Source organism: Salvia miltiorrhiza, unplaced genomic scaffold (genome assembly GCF_028751815.1).
Source record: "Salvia miltiorrhiza cultivar Shanhuang (shh) unplaced genomic scaffold, IMPLAD_Smil_shh original_scaffold_180_2, whole genome shotgun sequence".
NCBI classification, from domain to species: Eukaryota; Viridiplantae; Streptophyta; class Magnoliopsida; order Lamiales; family Lamiaceae; genus Salvia; species Salvia miltiorrhiza.
Genome location: NW_026651494.1, coordinates 265,774 through 271,335, shown reverse-complemented (window position 1 = coordinate 271,335; position 5,562 = coordinate 265,774). Strand labels below are relative to the sequence as shown.

The window sequence follows — 5,562 nt, the reverse complement described above, 5'->3', positions numbered from 1 at the left end:
AGAAATTTTATTGAGTGTGATTCATGTATCTTTACTATAGGATTTTTATACAATTAATTAATATTGGGTTGATTGTTCCATCATTCTATTTAATATTTTTATACATGTGAAAGCAACAAAACTTTCAAACTTCAATTTATGTTCCATATGATATGTAAGACTATATATCAATCGGGTCATTTTCCGGGGACTGAAAATTTGCAGTCTATAATTTCTAGATAGAAAATCGGGTCATTTTTGTCAATTTCATAAATCGTTGAGTAAAAAGACAAAAAAGTGAACGGTGAGTATAATTTCTAGATAGAATATCAAAATATACTCCACAACCATGCATTAGAAATTAAGAAAACCTTTTTGTCAAGTTAAGAAAAACAAAGTAATTAAGTTTGAAAATCAAAATAAAAAAAACAATTAATTGAAATAACCCGCTGGATTTTTGGGTAGTCTACAAGAAATTAAGTTTTTGGTCACATAATCGAACTAGTATTTTTTATTAGGGTAATTGGGCCTTTTTTTTTTTCTTTTTTTTTTTCTTTCTGTTTTTTTTTTTTATAATTCGGGCAAGAAATTTCGGCAACATCCCTCCTTTATATTCGATCTATTTGGAAATCATGTGAGTTTTAGGCTGAATCGATGAATTTCACTTTTAGTGGAGGAAATAATTTTATTGTAGTTAATGGAAATTTTTACTTAAATTTCTATATTTTTTTAAATATCCCATTATTTTCAAAACTTACATTTAAGCCCAACTATGTTAATGGCTTTCGGGATTTTCGTTACTTTGGTTTGTACGGAAAGCTTTTAGATTTGGATTTAATTTTTTCTCTTTTAATTTTTTAAAATAGAAATGAGTATAGTAATGGTCGAGATTGAAAGCGCCTCATGCATCATAGCTTCTACAAGTGATGAGCACACAATACATGATAAATGAAGAGCGGAAAATGCTCTTCTACAATTGAAAACACCAATCACTGCAGCGTTACATGCCCTAATAAACCACACGCCATGCATATATATTTCATTTCATTAAAACTTATTACAATTTAAGATTGAGATCAAGCATCTCCGTTTGTTGACGATCGACGACTCTATAACTTCCCGGCCACGGAGCATCCGTTGACGGCGTTACAGCCCCGTCTCCAAGGTGGGCGTGGGGCTGCACCCCAAGAGAAGCTTGGAAATATCTCACCAAACCCCTCTCCCTTCTGTGAGCATTCTGGTGCCCACCTAATGCTTGCGAGCTGTAGAATATGCGGCCGCAGAATTTGCAGCCGAAGAACTTCGTCGGGTAAGGCCGCGTAGCACTCGGGTTCAATCCCAACCGCTCCCCTCTATTCTGTTCCTGTGTTTCTTCAATATGGATCATTTTTTTTTTGATATTACTTTAGATGGAATGAGTTGAGATATGTAGTGATGATGATATTATATCGATCCTTGGTGGCCACTGAATATTCGATTAGATGCCATGATCGTGAAAGTTTTGGAGTGCAATAGTTGCATGTCGCAATTTGGTGTTGCAAACAAAAAAGTACTGGGGAAAATGATCTTGTGTGGAGATGTAGACTTAGCAATAATGGTAAAGGTGGGGCAATATTTGAAACAGTCTTATTTAGGTTTTTTCTAGCTAGAAACATGAAAATCTAAGCGGGGCATCCCCTTAGTTTGGTTATATTTAGATTCATGCGCATTTCATATAGTACGCCTCACACCTGATGCAAGCCCCACATGTCGGTTTAGTCCTTGCAATATTGGATTGTTCCAAACTCTTTCTAGATAAGTAAATAACTATAACTATTAATATTAAGGGTTCTTTCAAAATAAGTAAATAACTATAACTATTAATATTAAGGGTGCGTTCTTTTCTTTTTTTTTTTTGTAAATTTATCATGAAAAGAAAATGATAAATAAAATTTCACCCTTTAAATTCTTTATTTTTTTTTTCTCATTTCCTATTTGACCCTTACTCATTCCTCATTTTCACTACAAATGAGGGATAACATTATCACACTAAAAATGGAGGGATAATATTATCCCTCATTTGTAGTGAAAATGAGGAATGAGTAAGCATCAAGTAGGAAATGAGGAAAAAGAATTGAATGATTTAAATGGTGAAATTTTGGTTATCCTTTTTTTTTCACGATAAATTGTACCCTGATCCGCATCCTAATTCTCATTTTGATACAATTCCGAATTTTAATCCAAATCGTGTAAATGACATTATTTGATTATACAAATGACACTGTTTATAATTGATACTATTTAGTTAGACAAATGACACTGTCTATAATTGACACTATTCGGTTATATAAATTACATAGCGTATAACTGACACTATAATATAATATTGTAAATGACAGTATTCAGTTATACAAATGACATTGTAACATTTTAAAATATTATTGTGTCATTTGTATAATTGAATAATGTGAATTATAGCCAGTGTTATTTGTATAACCGAATAATATCATTTATACGGTTAGTATTATTTGTATAATCAAATAATGTCAATTATAAATAATGTCACTTACAATTTTATATTATCATTTATATGTAGCATTAGTATGAATAGTGTCTGTTAAGGGATTAAACATTAGAATTGAAAACTTTGTCAGGGAGATGATTATCCAAACTTTAGTATATTTAATTTAAAGCATTCCATTAAGTTAAATTGTACTTTAAAAAAGCTAAAAAACATTTTTAATAAAAAAAATGAAAATAATAGTAGTAGTAATAAATTTTAAAAATTCCTAAAACTATCATCGCGTCCGGCGTCTCCACCTAAAGATGAGAATTCCAGTCTCCACCTAACTCGCCGCTGCACCACCGCCAGCGTCGCACTTGATTTCAAGATTAGCGCCTCCACACAAACTAAATCTAGTCTCAGGTGCAGATCTGCATATGCAGCACGAGCTACAATGGTATTAGGTAACGATCAATCCCTTCCACTAGTATCTCCTCTCTGCAGTTTCATTCATTGCCTTTTCATTTTGGAACAGACATTAAATATTCCGCGATGCAGAGCTGACTATGCAAGTCTAATGTTTCCATTTAGCCCTACAGATGAGTGCGATTGATGTTGGTCCAAATCTTGTGTTCCTTCTTAAAGGAATTGCCTCTGCCTGTGCATTTGTGCAACTATATTTTGTGCTAATCTGGACCTTATGTTACTTCATTTCATTGTTGCCTTAATCGTCCTTGAATCTAATTGCTCTGCTGTTGATTTGCATCTTATTTGATGCTATAATTTCTTAAATACGATCCATCATCTACTTTAGCATTTTTATTTTGTTTTTTAAACGGAACAGGGTTACTAATGTTGTCATCAATCGAGCTATTGCACTCAAGCTTTCTATAATAGATAACTGGGCTTCTTGAAGAGACATGGAGGAATATTCTTAGTTACTTTTATTTTTCCTTTCTGAATTATGCTATCATTCTACAACTTTCTATAATAGATAAGAATAGCTAGTTTTTTGCTTCAGCGGAAGGCATTATTTTCGGTTTAAACTGCAGAACGTGGCCATTTGATGTTTAGGAAATGAAACTTTTTATTACCTGTCACATTCTTATTTTCCACTTTATCCAGAGAGCAGAGTGGATCGTGTCTTGGAATTTTCTAAACGACATATTACATATGTTAGTTTTCTGGATTCCAAGAATCTGCATCACCTTTTCTCACATAATTAAGTGAGTGAAGAAAATGAGTTCCTGCACATGCAGTTATAGATAGATTAAGATATATATGTTGTCTCAATCTTCTTCTTCCGTAAACCCCCTTCCTGTTGATGACTAGTTTATCTAATGTAAAGCATGTCAACTCATTTGTATATCCTCTATGGCCATTCAAAACCAATCAGAGATTGATGAACTTGTTGATGGGACAGTATTGATACTGATCAAGTAAAGGTCATGGGAGTAACGAACTTTCTCCATGTGTCATTTATTTCTTATGTTTTAGATACTTTTGATGCCTGATACTTAGATCAGAATTTGGTTTTTTTGTACCTGACAAATTAGAATGATCAGTTCTGCCATAGATGGATATTATCACAATATTTCTAAATGCTTACCCCCTCATATATAGTTACGTCTATAATGATAAATTTCTCTCAATTGTGTCTCCCTATGGTGTCCACAAGCTTCCTCAAAGAATGCGGGGAGATGATGTTGTACGTGTACACATAGATGTATATACATGTGCTCTTATTACGATTCCTGAAGCCGTCTATCTGTGCTCGAGTGATACATCTGCTATAGTTTGGAGTTGATTTCTATGCCCTCAAGCAGCTGTAACTTTCATTCGTTGTTGACTTCAATTATTAACTATAGTTCGTTTCTTGACTGTCACTGTAGTAAATTTTTCTTGGATGTTAGTATATGTTGCTGCCAATCATAATAAGCCTTGATGTTTGATTAAGCAGAGCTCTATTAGTATTCTGCAAAGAACAAGAAGCCAAAGGTTGCTGTTGCTTCAGTTTTCGGAAATGACAGTGACGAAGAGTGGAGAAATTTCTGACATTTCCAGCTGATATCGTGTTACTTTGAGAGCTCAGGAACATCCCTCTGAGTATACTTCAATGGGTAAATTGTAATCGAGCTGGAGGCTGAGCGATTGTAAAAAGAAGCCATTAGTTAACAAGGCGTGGAGTGCGGGTTCGTTTTGGTTGTTGAAATGGGGCTAAGACAGACTCTTCAGGTAATGGACATTTTCATAAGTTTGTGGTTTGTTCCTTGTATAATTCTCTTAATTCCCCTAAAAAAACTAATCCATTCTTCTCCATGTGATTTAAGCAGTTCAAGGAGGACTATAATACTAAAAAGAAAATTGTAGCAAAGCTGAAATCATGCATGGAAAGATCAATCTTTTTAGAGAGTGAAGATATATAATTAAACTTAAGTGAGCTTTTGCCTTCCCCTTGATGTCTCCAAAGATAATCTATCATTGCTTCCTAGACCATATTTCTAATTTTACCATGAAGTTTTGCACAGAATATATTGTGGAATGAAGAAATTTTCCTATCATTTATTTAGTTCAGACTTTAGATTAAATTATCTACAGGGTTGGTTGATTTACTTTAGGAGGTATGCTGATGTATCATATTTTTATTTGATTTGAGTATAATTAATGTGGTTGGTCCTTCAGGTTTTTGGTGGTTTCATCTGCTGCATATAATAATGGTCTGAGGCTGAGCTATAGGGATGTGCATCAATTGAAAATTTATGTATTTTCATGCAAAACTATAATAGAACGCACTCCTGAAATTAATGTTCACGAGTTTGGAGATTTTGTTGTAGACGACTCTATCAATTCAAACCCTAGAGATAACTAGACTCAAATATGACTAGGTTAAAAATGCTTTTAGGTTCTATATCTTATGCTTTTCAACCACTCATCCACAACTCTTAATTCTAATAATAAAAAATGGTTTGAGACTTTTTTTTTCTTTGATAAATTACACGAGTAAATAAAGAAATTTAAAGATCGCACCATAGCTCGAACCTAGAGGACTTCTGGCCTTTGACATTAACCACTTACCATTAGGTCAATAAATGCACACAAAT

At 33.4% G+C, this 5,562-nt stretch overlaps 1 long non-coding RNA gene across 1 annotated transcript; it reads left to right on the top strand.

Moving 5' to 3' along the window:
- Nucleotides 1-2,701: 2,701 nt before the first annotated feature.
- LOC131003242 (uncharacterized) lies at nucleotides 2,702-5,142 on the top strand. The gene is made up of 3 exons (XR_009094590.1): nucleotides 2,702-2,925; nucleotides 2,997-4,696; nucleotides 4,795-5,142. It is a non-coding gene; the product is annotated as an uncharacterized LOC131003242 (long non-coding RNA).
- Nucleotides 5,143-5,562: the final 420 nt, after the last annotated feature.